Below are 18,348 nucleotides of genomic sequence, written 5' to 3'. Positions count from 1 at the left end.
TCAAGCATTTTAATTCTCTAAAAAAGCTCAGTTTCAGTATAGAATGGGATGGAGGAGGAACGTGCGTTGCTGATTTTGCCTGCGGTGACTTGGTGTCGCGGTGATTTTTAGTAGTAGTTGCCAGTTTTTTAGAATTTCATAAATATTGGAAAATATCCCGAGTCACCTTATTTTAGTAGCTAAAATGAATAATTTTTAACTTCGCTCTTTACTTCCGCAAGAAAAACTTTATTTTCTAAGATTAAATTTTAATTTTGTTTTATATATACACACCTAAAAAAATTCTAACCTAACAGACTATATAATAGTATAAATTATAAGAAAATATTAGTTACTTACAGGCAATTGCCGCGACCTGTTTGCGAGTCTCTTTGATCGCTTACTTCATCTAAAACTAGCGAAAATAACCGTTGTCATGTGTATTCAGACTAGGCCCAACCATGACTATGATTCTCGTAGATAATTTTGAAGACTACACTGCTTTTCCATGACGATTATCGCTACTAATTACTACTGATTTACTCTTTGATGAGTGTATTACTGCTCATTTTTGATGATAGTAGCACCCCCTCCATTAGTTCTACGACTGCCCACCCCAGATTTCTACTGCAGCCCTCTGACGTCACAGCAACCATAGGGAAAACAAAACTGAATTTCTACCGGATCCCTCTGACGTCATCTGACATACCCTCGCACCTCTACAATGCGGTCAGCTGTTTCTACTGGAGCCCTCTGACGTTACGGCAGGCATAGGGAAATAGTATTGGATTTCTACGGCAGCCCTCTGACGCTACAACACACCCTGGCAAGATTTCAATGACACACCCTTGCACCTGTTTCTAGCTGGCAAAAATCCCACCCGGGCAAGATTAGGTATGTTCTGGCAAGAGTCTAGACATAATTACTTGTAATATGGTCGTTATAATACACAAGTTCATTTAACAGGGGGAGGCCTTAAAACAATAAAAAACTTTAGCGTAAAGAGCGAGGCGTTGAGGAGGGGGCAGCCCCTTTCATATACGGAATAATTTCTGTTCGGTTTAAGTTTTACCGTCGTTCCTTGCTTTAATTTAAAAAAACTTTTTTTTTTTTATTTAATCTAATTAAGAAGTGACATCAAAAGTATTGTTTTAAGTGATGGTAGAAATTATAACCATCACGTATATACGAGCATTAGCTTTTCGAATGAGTCATTAAACGTCAATCTAAAAGTGCTGGTAGTCCACTAGCCCCAGCTTTTCCACTTGAGACATTGCACCAAAAGTGCCGTTTTTAGTGCCGTTTTGAAGTTGCTGATGGTTGAATTTATAGGAAGAACGTAGATATGAGTAATATCTTTTATACGAGCTACTAAGAATATGTATAGATACCTGCGATACCAATACGCCCAAAAATAATACGTCCGATACCGATACACTGTGCAGCCCTTTCCCCAGGGGACTTGGAGGGTCATAATATCACCAACACCAAATATATTTGACTCTAGCAATGTCACTTGTAAGTGTCAAATCTATTAAGTATCTGATGTAAGCACCCCATTTTTTAATTACCCGTGAGACATTCTTAAGCACCGCAATACCCCTACGCTAATACCTTTTCGCAAAAAATTCGCAAATCTCGTAAACTAAAGAAGTAATTACCCTTTTAAATAACATTACTCGTTATATTAATGAAACCCATGAAATGAATAGCCAAGTTTAAAAAAAAAACCTACTAATCAACTTACAGATGAATGACAACGGATTTAACATAAAAAAAAAACTTGCATATAATGAACTAGAAATATACGTCAGAAAAACTTGTCCTTAATAGGACCGGTATTAAATGACCCTGGTAACCCCAATTCGTTTAAAGTACACACACATATCATCACCAATCAAGTTATACTCGTTCCTCTCGGCAAAGAGTTTAATGACCTGTAGAATTAACTACCAGAAAAAAAAAACCTGTTTGTACGGGAGCGTCGTAGAATAACATGATATTTCCTATATGTCTGTTAGAATAACATGATATCTGCTATATGTCTGCGCAATATGGTACTTCTTAGTCTACTAAGATATACATCGCCGTTATTACACAACACCTGTGTGTGTGTGTGCCGTGCTGGAGCCCTATGGTGTCCTTTTAGTCTAGCTTGCGAGATACACTAGCGTCATTCATATTAGACCTAGTCACGGAAATTCTATGAATCTTCCAGAAAAATAACATGCTAAAAATGGATGGGAATCTTGGCAACACAAAACAAATAATAGAATCTGTGGAATCCCAGGTGATCTGCCAGGGTGGCATACTTGCCATGGCGGGAACCTTTCCAGGATTCGAATCTTGCCAGGGGTGGGAATCTTGTCAGCTGCAGTCTAGAAACAGGGATGATGTAACGTTAGAGGGTTGACGTAGAAACTCTATGATAATATCCCTATTATTACTACTTTTTAAAATATCTCGAGCAAGACCATTTTTTAACCTCCTTTATTACCTAGCTTAAGTCCGGATTTTGTTCCCGAAATGAGTAGACACTAACGAACTCCCCAGCAGTATGCGGGATGGGCTGGACAAGAATTCCCCCCCCCCCCTTTGTGTGTTTCATATTTTTGCTAAGAAATGGCCCCTGGGTTGCTTAAGGACTGAGACAAGCCGCTCGGTTGACTGGACACTCCCTCGGAGGTGGCCAGCATGCGGGCCAGTATCCTAGTGGATGGAGGGCCTCTGCGGGTTAACAATAAATAAATACTTAAAAATTAAACACTTGAAAATTACCACTTTGCGTAACGAAAAAATTATAAATATAACAGTGGTGAGATGGTAACGGAAATGTCAAAAGGATATTATCTGGGAGTGATGGATGCGCAGTCCATGCGTAAGATACGCTGACCTTGCATAAAGTGCGTACCGCCATTAAGTTAATGATGAAGAAAAAACACTTCGGGGGTTTGGGCGAAAAAAGTACCACATGACAGTGTTGCACAATCAACGTTACGTTATAAGTGGGGGTTCCCTCTTGGGTTTCTGTCGCAAAGTCATTGTCTGTCCGTTTGAAAAGGGGTTCGTCGTATAACGTCATTGGAGTCCAGAGGGGTGTGTCATGGAGTCTTGCCAAGTGTGTTCCCTTTAATAGAACTGGTGACTGCGTTGTGCAGGTGCGTGGGGTTAAGAGCTCCCCTGTTAAATGAACTTGTGTATTATACTGACCATACTCCAAGAAATTATGTCTGGACTCTTGCCTGGACATGCCTAATCTTGCCCGGTTGGGAATTTTGCCAGCTAGAAACAGGTGCAAGGGTGTGTCCTTGAAATCTTGCCAGGGTGTGTTGTGGCGTCAGAGGGCTGTCGTAGAAATCCAGCACTATTTTCCTATGCCTGCCATGACGTCAGAGGGCTCCGGTAGAAACAGCTGACCGCATTTTACAGGTGCGACGGGGTGTCGGATGACGTCAGAGTGCTCTGGTAGAAATTCGGTGTTATTTTCCCTATGGTTGGGCTGTCGTAGAATCAATGGAGGGGGTACTACTATCATCAAAGTTGAACAGTAATACACTCATCAAAGAGTAAATCAGTAATAATCAGTAGCAGCAATTGTCATGGAAAGGCAGTGGGGTCTTCAAAATTATCTACGAGAATCATAGTCATGGCTGGGCCTAGTCTGAAAACGCATGACAACGGTTGTTTTCGCCAGTTTTAGATGAAAAAGCAATCAAAGAGACTCGCAAACAGGTCGCGACAATTACCTGTAAGTAACTGATATTTTCATATAAGTTATAGTATTATATAGTCTGTTAGGTTTGAATTTTTTTAGGTGCATATATTTAAAACAAAATTAAAATTTAATCTTAGAAAATAGTTTTTCTTGCGGAAGTAAAGAGCGAAGTTGAAAATTAAAGGAACAAAAATTATTCATTTTAGCTACTAAAATAAGGTGACTCGTGATATTTTCCAATATTTATAAAATTCTAAAAAAGTGGCTACTACTACTAAAAATTACCGCGGCACTAAGCCACCTGAGGCAAACTCAGAAACGGACGCTCCTCCTCCATCCCAGTCTATACTGAAACTGAGATTTTTTACAGAATTAAAATGCTTGAGTTTTTTAGAGAATTATAATTTTGTACCAAAAGTTATCAATCTCATGGTCACTGAAAGACTACTGAGAGAGTTTAGTCTTCGTTTTTTGCTCGGTGGCCAGGTCAATTCTCTACTTTTAAGAGAACATCAAGTTTTTATTGGGATTGGCTTATGTTTTTAGTCACGAAGAGCCTTGTTATGGCGGAAATGTGTCAAATATGTCATTTTATTGCGTGTCATTTCATTATGTCAATATGTCATTTTATTATGTCATTTTATGTGTCAATTTTATTGGGATTGGCTTATAGGTACGGGTTCATTATGCGGGGCACCGTTATAAACTGTATCAAGGAAACCAGTCACGAAACCCGTCAAACGGGCTATTTGTTAGAGACCGCTATAGATAAATGTTTGCAAAGCGTTTTCTAAATGATTTACAATATCTAAATTAGTGTTTTGTGGGTTTTCGGGCGGAAAAGGTACTTTGGTCAGGTTAGGTTACGTATTTAATATATGCTATGCTTTATCTCCCCCTCCCCCCCCCCCTGATGTAAAAATATATAGCCCAAATTTGTTTCTGAACTATTATATATTCATCCTATTTCATTTTATTTCATTAGCATTCACCAAATTTGACTTCTTCGCCGTGTCCGCATAATGCACCAGTACCGGCTTATGTTTTTAGTCAAGAAGAGCCACGTTATGGCGGTAAGGTGTCAAATATGTTATTTTATTGTGTGTCATTCTATTATGTCAATATGTCATTTTATTATGTCATTCTATTATGTCAATATGTTATTTTATTATGTCAAATATGTCATTTTATGAGTCAATTTTATTGGAATTGGCTTATGTTTTTAGTCACGAATAGCCACGTTATGGCGGAAAGGGGTCAAATATGGCAGAAGAAGCGGGGTTTTCAAATGGACATTAACTAGCGGAAGGGTTGGTGGCCCCTCGATTGTAATTAAATAAATTAAAAACAAGTTTTTTTAACTGAAAGTAAGGAGCGACATTAAAACTTAAAACGAACAGAAATTATTCCGTATATGAAAGGGGTTGTCCCTTCCTCAACGCCTCGCTCTTTACGCTAAAATTTGACTCTGTCTTACAACTCTAGTTTTTAAAACAATAAAAAAATTTAGCGTAAAGAGCGAGGCGTTGAGGAGGGGACAGCCCCTTTCATATACGGAATAATTTCTGTTCGTTTTAAGTTTTAATGTCGCTCCTTGCTTTCAGTTAAAAAAAACTTGTTTCTTTTATTTAATTTCTGATCGTTTTTTTGTTAATGCAGCTTTTATTTTGGCTCACCGTCATTGAATAAGTAAAACAAAATTTGCATATTAATTTTACTTTTCTTGTGCTAAATGGCTTTCCAATAAACCAAAACCAATGAAATTTTTAGAAATTAATTTATTTCGTTTATTTTTATTTATTTATTTTCTTATTATTATTTTTTGCCCTTTTTTGGGGGGGGGGGACTAAAGATGGCTGGTAGTAATTGTGTATGTAGGGTTTTGAAAAGGGTGATGTCTGCCCATACAAGTTTTATAAACTTGGGGCTTTGTTGTTAATGTGTTTTTTTTTTAATAAAACCTTTTCTCTCTCTCAATACTATACAGAAATACCAATACAGGAATTATTCCGTATATGAAAGGGGCTGTCCCCTCCTCAACGCCTCGCTCTTTACGCTAATTTTTTTTTATTGTTTAAAAAAAAATAGAGTTGTGAGAAAGTCAAACTTTAACGTAAAGACCGAGGCGTTGAAGAGGGGACACCCCCTTTCATATACGGAATAATTTCTGTTCGTTTTAAATTTTAACGTCGTTCCTTACTTTCAGTTAAAAAAACTTGTTTTTTTTTATATTTAATTTTTGAACGTTTTTGAATTAATACAGGTTTTGATTTTGGCTCGCCGTACATGAATAATTAAAACAAAATTTTCATATTAATTTTACTTTTATTTGGTTAAATGGCTTTCTCGAAACTTGTTTAATTTTATTTACGAACGTTTTTATTAGCAATAAATATACGTAATTTACGAATTAACTTAGGTAACGAACTTCTATATTCATATATTCTTAATACGTATATTAGGGAGTTCGCCCCCTAGTGCCTTGCTCTTTAAGCTAAATTTCGAATTTTGTTCCAATTCTTTAAAAATAACCCTTAAGCACAAAGGCCGTTAATTAGAATAAATAGCTCTTATGAAAGTACTAAAACATCTTTGGCTTAAAGAGAGAGGTATTGACTAGAGGGTGAACCCAATAATATAACTAATATTTTCTGTTTATGTTAAGTTGTGATGTTGCTCCTTACTTTCAGTTGAAAAACTTTTTTTTTATTTAATTTCTGGTCTTTTTTTAAAGAATGCTGGGAAATCTGGCACCCCCTTCATAGCAATGTCCCTTCCCCCATGAAACTTCCTTCATGGAAAGATCCTCCCACATAACCCCCAACCCACCCCCTCCCCCCATTACCAGAAAAAATCCCCCCTGAAAACGTCTTTATACTTCCCAATAAACAATACCATATGTTAACATTGTGCAAAGTTCATAACTTTCAGCCCTCCCCCGGGGACATCGGGGAACTAAGTCATCCTAAAACACATAGTTATCATATTTTCGACCATGCTGAACTAAATGGCTATCTCAAAATTTTGATCGGGTGACTTTGGGTAAACAATGTGCGTTGGACGGGGCCTAGTTACCCTCCATTTTTTTCGGTCACTTAAAAAAGGGCACTAGAACTTTTAATTTCCGTTCCAATGAGCCCTACCACGATATTCTAGGACCACTGGGTCGATGCGATCACCCCTGGGAAAAAAAAAATAAAAAAATAAACACGCATCCGTGATCTTTCTTCTGCTAAAAAAAGGCAAAATTCCACATTTTTGTAGATAAGAGCTTGAAACCTCTACAGTAGGGTTTTCTGATACGCTGAATATGATGGTGTGAATTTCATTAAGGTTATATAGCTTTTAGGTGGTCTTTCCCCTTTTTTTGAAAATCAGCCAACTTTTCTCAGTCGCGTAACTTTTAATGGGTACTAAACTTGATGACACTTATATATTTGAAATCAGCATTAAAATCTAATTCTTTTGAAGTATCTGTTTGTATCAAAATCCGGCTTTCTAGAGTTTCGGTTACCATTGAGCCGGGTCGCTCCTTACTTACAGTTCGTTACCACGAACGGTTTGATATTAAGGAAATTAAATGATTACTTCTGTTATTAAGTAAGATACACTGATTTTATTTTGGGTCATTAGGTCCCATTGTTATCCATCCGTTGCTTAGAGAAGGCTTTTTGTTTCCAGTCAAAGAGTAACATTTTAGACTTTCCAGAGTGCATTTCGATACCCTAGGGCTTCCTATTTTAGTGATTATTCGAGTAGTCAAAACCTTTTAATTTAAAAGCATTCCCATGGGTGGTCCCTCTTATACCATTAATTAAAAGTGTCCCACATTAATTTATTTTCGATTAATTACACAAAGAAAAAGATTTGAAATTTTTTTTTTTTCTGTGCTTGCACATTGAAGAGCTTAGAAAATATCTTCATAACAAAAACGAGAGGGGGATAATAGGGACGAAATCCCCAGGGTTGGAGCGATGGATGTATGCAGGTGGGCAGGGACGTATCCAGGGGGGGGGTACAAAAAACTTAAAAAACACATTGAAAATTGGTTAATATTTGTTTTGTTACGCTTTTACGAGTCAGATAAACATTTTAGAGAGGGGGGGGGGGGGTTAAAATCCCCTAACCTTCCTGGATACGGCCTTGCAGGTGGGAAGGAGAAAAATTTCTCAACTCCCCAGGCCTAAGTGCATGGTTGAACCATCATTTGGGCCCAGTGCCAGATTTTGTTTACTATGGGATTTACAAGTTTTTTTTTATAATTTAATCTGCTGTTGAACGTTGTTTATCTTGGGCTAGTTATTAGTGCTTTCCCCCACTGTATAAAGAACCTAATAATATTAAAAACGGGGATGCATAATATTCCAGAAAAATACCCTATCATCTTCGCACTTAAAGCCTGTATTTTCTCTCTTGATAACGTTGGAATAAATTCAGAATTAGTGATGGATCAGAAGAAATTTGTCACCATGGCCAAGTCTAATATGAGTTTACCATCAAATTCAAGTTTCAGATTTTTTTCTTTCCTGAATTCAATTATTTAGAAAGAATTAATTGTTTCCAATGAAAGTATAGAACAACATTAAAGCTTAAAACAAACATAAATTATTCTATGTTTTCAGGAGACTACCCCCCCCCTCAGCATACGTTATTCAATTAGACCTTTCAGGGTAAGTTGTGGTAGATTTTGAACTACACACTAACCAGCTAACCAGCTATGGACAGCTATGGACTAACAGAAAACACTAACCAGCTATGGTAAAAGTATTTATGAGTGCAACAAATGTAGCACACCTCTCCAATAAGTATCAGAAGGGGCGGAATATCAAAAATTAATTTTAGGGTCTTTATTTCTATTTACATGGTTATCCAGGTGAGTTCTTTGATCAAATCCTTTTTTTAGCAGGGATATCCATGGTCACTGGCAGAGGGGCAGAGGGCAATGTCCTGGGGAAGCAAGAAGATACTGAAAAATATATATAGATAAGAAAATGAAAATTACTGCCATTTAAATATCGGTGCAAACCTTTCCATCTTCTGTACCAGTAAACATAGGAATGCAATCTTTCAGGCTACAATTTATTTCGGCAATAAGCCCGGGGGCAATCACCCCACAACACCCGCATTACATGCTTAATTCAAAATGATCCTGAGAATGAAGGCGGATTAGAGATTCATTTCTAGACCCCCCTCCTCCTAAGCCTCCTCCTATATTTACCGGAAGGCTCACGAAGAGGTAGAAAATTTAGATATAGAAACGCACTATTTGAGGACTCAGTATGCTTCTCTATCCCCCCGTCCCACCTACGCAAATATCCACCGGTCATCCCCCATTATAGCTGATGCACAATTATACAACAATGTACATAGTTTGATCAAGATTCAAAGGAATTTTCTTACTTTGCATTCAACAGGGCATACTGCAATTGAACACAGTTAATCGTAATAGCTTATTGAATAAGCGTAATTACTGTGATCTATTGAACGCGGTTTCGTCAAAATGAATTTCTTAAAAAAAAGGGAAAAAAATCCTGCAAACCTTTAGAATCTTTGAAACTTACCAGAGTATTCTTAGCTTACCTAATAGATAAATATTCACATAATATTCTATTTATAAAAGGGTAAATTGCAGCATGTTGAGCTCTGAACCAAAATAAGCAAATAATTAATTACAATAGGTTTCAATAAGTGCCTTTGAGCTTTATTTAATAATTTCAATTACAAAAATCAATTATAATAAGCTTATTGGAAACGGGGTTATTCAAAAAAGCTTTAAAACTAAAGTCTATATTATCCGTTTATTTTGTCTGCACTACATGCATCTCGAAGTGCATATGCACTATGTCTCAAGCTTCAAAGACCAAACAAACTCTGAGAATAATGAAAGACTATCACCTCGATTTCCTGGCTCTGCCGGAGCTTCGATGACTTGTTTCTGGATCAAACAAACTGGACGGAGATGTGACTATTATCTACAATGGATCCAGCAAAGATACGAGTCTGGAGTTGTCCTAATAATGACGGAACAAATCTCTCAAGCTTTACTGCAGTGGACACCAATATCCCCTAGAACCCTAAAACTACGCTTTATAGGCGTCTATAAAAAACGTATATATATATATATATATATATATATATATATATATATATATATATATATATATATATATATATATTATATGTATAATCTGTATGTATATGTATATTCAGTAGTAGTACGTTATACACCCACCAGTGACGAAACTGACGAATCAGAGGATAGACCAAAACATAGCATTTTTTCGAAGAGACTTTAATGCAAAAGTAGGGAATGATAGATTGTTCACTCCACTGGCTCTTGGTGAGCAGAGGCCTGGGACAGCAAAACAAAATGGAGAGCTACTGATCGACTTCACATTCCTCAACTACTTTGTAATAGGAGGCGCCCTTTTACCCTCATCAGGATATGCACAAATATTCCTGGACATCTCCTGATGGTCATAGCCGATTGACCATTGCTTATGGAGCAAAAAGGGAAGAACAAGCCGATTTGATATAAGGGGGTATAAGTAGTAACCATCTATTGAATTTGCGGGGGCCCCTGTACCAAACAGGTTTTTCTGGTAGTCCTATTCTACAGGTCATTACACCTTTGCCAAGAGGAACGAGTATAACTTGATTGGTGATGAGGATTTGAATAAAAGGAATAGTTTTCTTTACAATTGATTACACAGGTGATGTTTTGAAGGATTACCACATCGGTGGTTAAGATGGATAGTGTCTATTTCTAGCCGGATACTCATAATTGATAGGTGTCAAGATAAAAAAAAGTGGTGATTAGTGATTATACCACTTTTTTAAGTGAACTCTCTGTGTAAAATATTTGGAGAGAAATTATTTACTTGGTATAGTTTTTTTTTTTTTAATTTATTTTACAGCTATTAGCAAAACGTCTAGCATAAAGAGCAAGGTATTTCGGAGAGGGCAGCTCACTTTATATACGGGGTAATTTGCATTCATCTTAGTTTTTAATGATGTTCCTTTTTTGTTATTGGGAAAGGGTTACCAAATTGGTGATTAAGACGGGCTTTGTCTAATTCTAGCCGGAAACTCAGAATTGATAGGAGGCAAGATCAAAAAAGGGGTAATTAGTGATTAGATAACTTTTTAACGTGAAATCTCTGAATAAAATATTTTTGGAGAAATTATTTAAAAGGTATAGTTTATTTTTTTTAATGTATTTTATAGCTATTAGCAAAACGTCTACCATAAAGAGCAAGGTATTTCGGAGAGGGCAGCTCGCTTCATATACGGGATAATTTGCTTTCATCTTAGTTTTAATGATGTTTCTTTTTTGTTATTGTGAAAGGGTGACCAAATTGGTGATTAAGACGGGCTTTGTCTAATTCTAGCCAAAAACTCAGAATTGATAGGAGGCAAGATAAAAAAAAGGGGTAATTAGTGATTTGATAACTTTTTAACGTGAAATCTCTGAATAAAATATTTTTGGAGATATTATTTAAAAGGTATAGTTTATTTTTTTTAATGTTTTTTATAGCTATTAGCAAAACGTCTAGCATAAAGAGCAAGGTATTTCGGAGAGGGCAGCTCACTTCATATTCGGGGTAATTTGCATTCATCTTAGTTTTTAATGATGTTCCTTTTTTGTTATTGCGAAAGGGTTACCAAATTGGTGATTAAGACGGGCTTTGTCTAATTCTAGCCGGAAACTCAGAATTGATAGGAGGCAAGATCAAAAAAGGGGTAATTAGTGATTGGAAAATGTTTATAATGCTTTTACAATCGGAGATGTTTGTTTAACATTTGCAAAAAAGGGGTAATGGAATTTGTGAATTGGAGGAGATGTCGTGATTATGTAAAGTATAATACACAGGTGAGGTTTTGGAGGGTTACCAAATTGGTGATTAAGACGGATTTTGTCTAATTCTAGCCGGAAACTCAGAATTGATAGGAGGCAAGATAAAAAAAAGGGGTAATTAGTGATTAGATAACTTTTTAACGTGACATCTCTGAATAAAATATTTTTGGAGAAATTATTTAAAAGGTATAGTCTATTTTTTTTAATGTATTTTATAGCTATTAGCAAAACGTCTAGCATAAAGAGCAAGGTATTTCGGAGAGAGCAGCTCACTTCATATACGGGGTAATTTGCATTCATCTTAGTTTTTAATGATGTTCCTTTTTTTTGTTATTGCGAAAGTGTTACCAAAATGGTGATTAAGACGCGCTTTGTCTAATTCTAGCCGGAAACTCAGAATTGATAGGAGGCAAGATCAAAAAAGGGGTAATTAGTGATTAGATAACTTTTTGACATAAAATCTCTGAATAAAATATTTTTGGAGAAATTATTTAAAAGGTATAGTTTATTTTTTTTTATGTATTTTATAGCTATTAGCAAAACGTCTACCATAAAGAGCAAGGTATTTCGGAGAGGGCAGCTCTCTTCATATACGGGATAATTTGCTTTCATCTTAGTTTTTAATGATGTTCCTTTTTTGTTATTGCAAAAGGGTTACCAAATTGGTGATTAAGACGTGCTTTGTCTAAATCTAGCCGGAAACTCAGAATTGATAGGAGGCAAGATCAAAAAAGGGGTAATTAGTGATTAGATAACTTTTTAACGAGAAATCTCTGAATAAAATATTTTTTGATAAATCATTTAAAATGTATATTTTATTTTTTTTAATTTTTCTTATATCTAATAGCAAAACATCTAGCATAAAGAGCAAGTTATTTTGGATAGGGCAGCTCACTTCATAAGCGGGATAATATGAATTCATCTTAGTTTTTAATTATTTTCCTTTTTTGTTATTGCGAAAGGGTTACCAAATCGGTGATTAAGACGGGCTTTGTCTAATTCTAGCCGGAAACTCAGAATTGATAGGAGGCAAGATAAAAAAAAGGGGTAATTAGTGATTAGATAACTTTTTAACGTGAAATCTCTGAATAAAATATTTTTGGAGAAATTATTTAAAAGGTATTGTTTTTTTTTTTTTATGTATTTTATAGCTATTAGCAAAACGTCTAGCATAAAGAGCAAGGTACTTCGGAGAGGGCAGCTCGCTTCACATACGGGATAACTTGCATTCATCTTAGTTTTTAATGATGTTCCTTTTTTGTTATTGCGAAAGGGTTACCAAATTAGTGATTAAGACGGGCTTTGTCTAATGCTAGCCGGAAACGCAGAATTGATAGGAGGCAAGATAAAAAACAGGGGTAATTAGTGATTTGATAACTTTTTAACGTGAAATCTCTGAATAAAATATTTTTGGAGAAATTATTTAAAAGGTATAGTTTATTTATTCTAAAGATAATGACGTATACCTTTCCAGAGCATGCACTTGACGATGGAGAAAAAGGATTAAAGTAATTAACAGTTACGATCGAGAATCCCCCTCTGGTCACTGAATTGCCTTACGCTCCTAGGTATCTTTTCAGAGAAAATACATGACGATAGAGAAAAAGGCAAGAAAATAATATTAATAATGGATAGCTCTACCTCTCCGACGTGTTCTGTATACAACACAAGTGGTGCTTGAACAATGTTGGCAATTTAAGGCTGGGTGTGTTTCTTTGGGCTGTGTGTGTCTCTTTGGGCTGTGTGTCTCTTTGGGGGGTTTGAGTCTTTTTGATCTGTTTATGTTTCTTTGGGCTGTTTGAGTCTTTTTGGTCTGTGTTTGTCTCTTTGGGTAATTTGAATCTGTATGGTCTGTGTGTGGGTCTCTTGTGGCTGATTGTGTTGTTTTGGGCTTCTTCACTCTGTTGGATGGGAACGTCTCTTTTGGGACGGGTAGTCTCTTTGATCGGGATAGTTCTATTTGGGATCAGGTAAGTAATTTGTATCGTGATTTGTACCGGTTGGCTCTTTATGTCTCCTTGTATCGTTGTGTGTTTCTGTTTACTGTGTGTGTCTATTTTGACGCTGTATCTTTTTTTACTCTATGTTTCTTTGTTTTCTCCCTTTTTCTTTTTGAAAAGTTTTATTATTTTATTCCTGCGTTTGTCTCGTTGAGTTGTGTTTATCTTTGTGCTATCTGTGTCTCTTTTAGATATTTGTGTTTCTTGAGGCTGTTTGTGTCTCTTTGTGCTGTGTGTCTCCGTGGGATGTTTGAGTCTTTTTGGTCTGTTTGTGTGTCTCTTTGGGTTGTTTGAGTCTTTTTGGTATGTGTTTGTCTCTTTGGGCTGTATGGGTCTCTTTGGGCTGTGTGTGTGTTTGTGGTCTTTTTGCGTCTCTTTGGGCTGTGTGTCTCGTTTGACTGTGTGAGTCTTTTTGATCTGTTTGTGTCTCTTTGGGCTGTTTGAGTCTTTTTGAGCTGTGTTTGTCTCTTTGGGTTGTTTGTGTTTCTTTGGGCTATGTGTGTCTCTTTGGGCTGTTTGCGTCATTTAGGTCTGTGTGTCTTTCTTTTGGATGATGTGTGTGTCTCTTAGGGGGCCGTGAGTGTCTCTTTGGGATAAGTGTTTCTCTTTGGGACATTTGAATCTTTTTGGTCTGTATGTTTATGTATGGGCGTTTTTTTTTGTCTATTTTGGCTGTGGGGTCTGTGTGTGGCTGTTTTGGCTGTTTTTGTCGTTTTGAGGTTTCTGTATCTCAGTTGGATGTGTGCGTCCCTTGTCTATTTGGGCTGTGTGTGTCTTTTAGCTGTTTGAGTCTTTTTTGGTGTGTTTGTGTGTATCTTTGATCTGTTTGAGTCTGTTTGTTCGGTGTTTGTCTCTTTGGGCTGTTTGTGTCTCTTTGGGCTGTGTGTGTATCTTTGAGCTTTGTGCGTCTCTTTGGGCTGTGTGTCTCGTTGTACTGTTTTAGTCTTTTTGATATGTTTTTGTCTCTTTGAGCTGTTTGATTCTTTTTTGGGCTATGTTTGTCTCTTTGGGCTTCTGTCTCTTTGGGCTGTTTTTGTTTCTTTGGGCTATTTGTGTATATTTTGGCTGTTTGATTCATTTTTGTCTTTATGTATTTCCTTTTGATGTTTGTGTCTATTAGTGGTCGTGTGTGTCTCTTTGGGCTATGTGTGTCTCTTTGGGGCGTTTGAATTTTTTGTTCTGTATGTGTCTGTATGGGTGTTTTTTTTTTTTTTCTATTTTGGCTATGTTTTTCTCTTTGGGCTGTGTATTTTTCTTTGGGCTTTGTGTGTGTCTCTTTGGGCTATGTGTCAATACGTTTAAGAAATAAATATCTTTAAGCTTAACCCGTCTTTATTCTTTAGAATAGTTCTATTGTAAGTAAGTAACAAACTCTTTCCTGAAGTCACCTCTTGAATACACAATGCAGAAACTTCATTTAAGAAACTATAAAAAAATTGTAAGTAAGTAACAAATTCTTTCTTGAAGTCACCTCTTGGATACACAATAAAGAAATTTCATTAAAGAAATTATGAAAAAATTGTAAGTAAGTAGCAAATTCTTTCTTTAATTCACCAGCTGGATAAACAAAAAGACATTTCGTTCAAGAAATAATGACAAAATTCGAAGTAAGTAACAAACTCTTTCTTGAATTTACCTCATGAATACACAATGAAGAAATTTCATTTAAGAAATTATGAAAAAATTGTAAGCAAATAACCATCTCTTTCTTGAATTCACCTCTTGGATATGAAAAAATTGTAAGTAAGTTGCAAATTCTTTCTTGAATTCACCTGCTGGATAAACAAAAAAGACATTTCGTTCAAGAAACTATGACAAAATTCCAAGTAAGTAACAAACTCTTTATTGTTTTCATGACTTAGATACACGATGTAGAAATTTAATTCAAGAAATTATGAAAAAATTCTCAGCAAGTAACAATTTCTTTCTTGAAGTCAACTCTTGTGTAGAAATTTAATTCAAGAAATTATGAAAAAATTCTCAGTAAGTGACAATTTCTTTCTTGAAGTCAACTCTTGGATACACAATACGGAAATTTCATTGTAATTAAGTAGCAAACTCTTTCTTGAATTCACCTGTTGAATAAACAAAAAGGCATTTCGTTCAAGAAATTATGACAAAATTCTAAGTAAGTAACAAACTCTTTTTTGTTTTCACGAGTTAGATATATGATGTAGAAATTAAATTCAAGAAATTATGAAACAATTTTCAGTAAATAACAATTCCTTTCTTGGAGACCACTCTTGTATAGACAATATGGGAATTTTTTTCAAGAAATGATGAAAATATTTGTAATTAAGTAAGAAACTGTTTATTGATTTCACCCCTTGGATATAGCGTACAGATATTTCATTCAAGAAATTTTGAAAAAATCGAAACTAAGTAACTTTTTTTTCTCTTTATCACAAACAATTTTCACTTAGCTACGCGATGTAGAAATTTCATTCACGAAATTATTAAAAGATCTTAAGTAAGTAACAATTTCATTTTTTTCAATTAGCAGCTCGCTGTAGAAATTTAATTCAAGGAATTAAGAAAAATTTCTCAGTAAGTAACAATTTCTGTCTGGAAGTCAACTCTTGGGTACACAATACGTGAATTTCATTCAAGAAATTATGAAAAAATTGTAACTAGGTAGCAAATTCTTTCTTGAATTCACTTGTTGAATAAACAAAAAGACATTCCATTCAAGAAATTATGACAAAATTCTAAGTAAGTAACAAACTCATTATTGTTTTCACGAGTTAGATATACGATGTAGAAATTAAATTCAAGAAATTATGAAAAAATTCTCAGTCTAAGTAGCTAATTATTTCTTGAATTAACCTGTTGGATAAACAAAAAGACATTTCGTTCAAGAAATTATGACAAAATTCTAAGAAAGTAACAAACTCTTTATTGTTTTCACGAGTTAGATATACGATGTAGAAATTAAATTCAAGAAATTATAAAAAAATTCTCAGTAAGTAACCATTTCTTTCTTGAAGTCAACTCTTGGATACACAGTACGGAAATTTCATTCAAGAAATTATGAAAATATTTGCCAGTAAGAAACAATCTCTTTATTGATTCCACCTCTCGGATATACAGTACAGACAATTCTCTCAAGAAATTATGAAAAAAGTCTCAAATAACTAATATTTTTTCTCTTTATCACAAACAGTTTTCACTTGGCTTACATGATGTAGAAATTTAATTAAAGAAATTATGAAAACATTCTCAGTAAGTAAAAATTTCTTTCTTCAAGTCAACTCTTAGATACACAATACGGAAATTTCATTCAAGAAATTATGTAAGTATTTGTAATTAAGTAACAAGCGCTTTATTGATTCCACCTCTTGAATATACAGTACAGATACTTCATTCAAGAAACGTGATGAAACACGTTTTGAAACTGCATGCTATTTGCTTGCCTTTACTTGGCACCTTTCCAAATGACCAGGGATTCCCCACTGCTTCCTACACATTGCAAAAAAGTGAGCAGTACGAAAACTCCACGTTTTCAACCAGACTGGTCTTTTTTTTTAGACAACACGAGAGACATGCAAAGTCGACATAGCTTTATTTCATTTTTAAAGTTAATTTAGACGAGGTTACGTGCGCGCACGTAACCTCGTCTAAATTAGCCTATTAACAAATTATCCCGTATATGAAGCGAGCTGCCCTCTCCGAAATACCTTGCTCTTTATGCTAGACGTTTTGCTAATAGCTATAAAATACATTAAAAAAAATAAACTATACTTTTTAAATAATTTCTCCAAAAATATTTTATTCAGAGATTTCACGTTAAAAAGTTATCTAATCACTAATTACCCCTTTTTTTATCTTGCCTCCTATCAATTCTGAGTTTCCGGCTAGAATTAGACAAAGCCCGTCTTAATCACCAATTTGGTAACCCTTTCGCAATAACAAAAAAGGAACATCATTAAAAACTAAGATGAATGCAAATTACCCCTTATATGAAGTGAGCTGCCCTCTCCGAAATACCTTGCTCTTATGCTAGACGTTTTGCTAATAGCTATAAAAAACATTAAAAAAAATAAACTATACCTTTTAAATAATTTCTCCAAAAATATTTTATTCAGAGATTTCACGTTAAAAAGTTAACCAATCACTAATTACCCCTTTTTTATCTTGCCTCCTATCAATTCTGAGTTTCCGGCTAGAATTAGACAAAGCCCGTCTTAATCACCAATTTGGTAACCCTTTCGCAATAACAAAAAAGGAACAACATTAAAAACTAAGATGAAAGCAAATTATCCCGTATATGAAGTGAGCTGCCCTCTCCGAAATACCTTGCTCTTTATGATAGACGTTTTGCTAATAGCTATAAAATACATTAAAAAAAATAAACTATACCTTTTAAATAATTTCTCCAAAAATATTTTATTCAGAGATTTCATGTTAAAAAGTTATCTAATCACTAATTACCCCTGTTTTGATCTTGCCTCCTATCAATTCTGAGTTTCCGGCTAGAATTAGACAAAGCCCGTCTTAATCACCAATTTGGTAACCCTTTCGCAATAACAAAAAAGGAACATCATTAAAAACTAAGATGAATGCAAATTACCCCGTATATGAAGTGAGCTGCCCTCTCAGAAATACCTTGCTCTTTATGATAGACGTTTTGCTAATAGATATAAAATACATTCAAAAAAAATAAACTATACCTTTTAAATAATTTCTCCAAAAATATTTTATTCAGATATTTCACGTTAAAAAGTTATCTAATCACTAATTACCCCTTTTTTTTATCTTGCCTCCTATCAATTCTGAGTTTCCGGCTAGAATTAGAC

The sequence above is a fragment of the Artemia sp. Qi Xiang Cuo genome, chromosome 8 (assembly GCF_049724085.1).
Source record: "Artemia sp. Qi Xiang Cuo chromosome 8, ASM4972408v1, whole genome shotgun sequence".
In the NCBI taxonomy this organism is placed as follows: Eukaryota; Metazoa; Arthropoda; class Branchiopoda; order Anostraca; family Artemiidae; genus Artemia; species Artemia sp. Qi Xiang Cuo.
The sequence above is the reverse complement of the archived record's forward strand: the minus strand, read 5'-3'. Positions refer to the sequence as shown.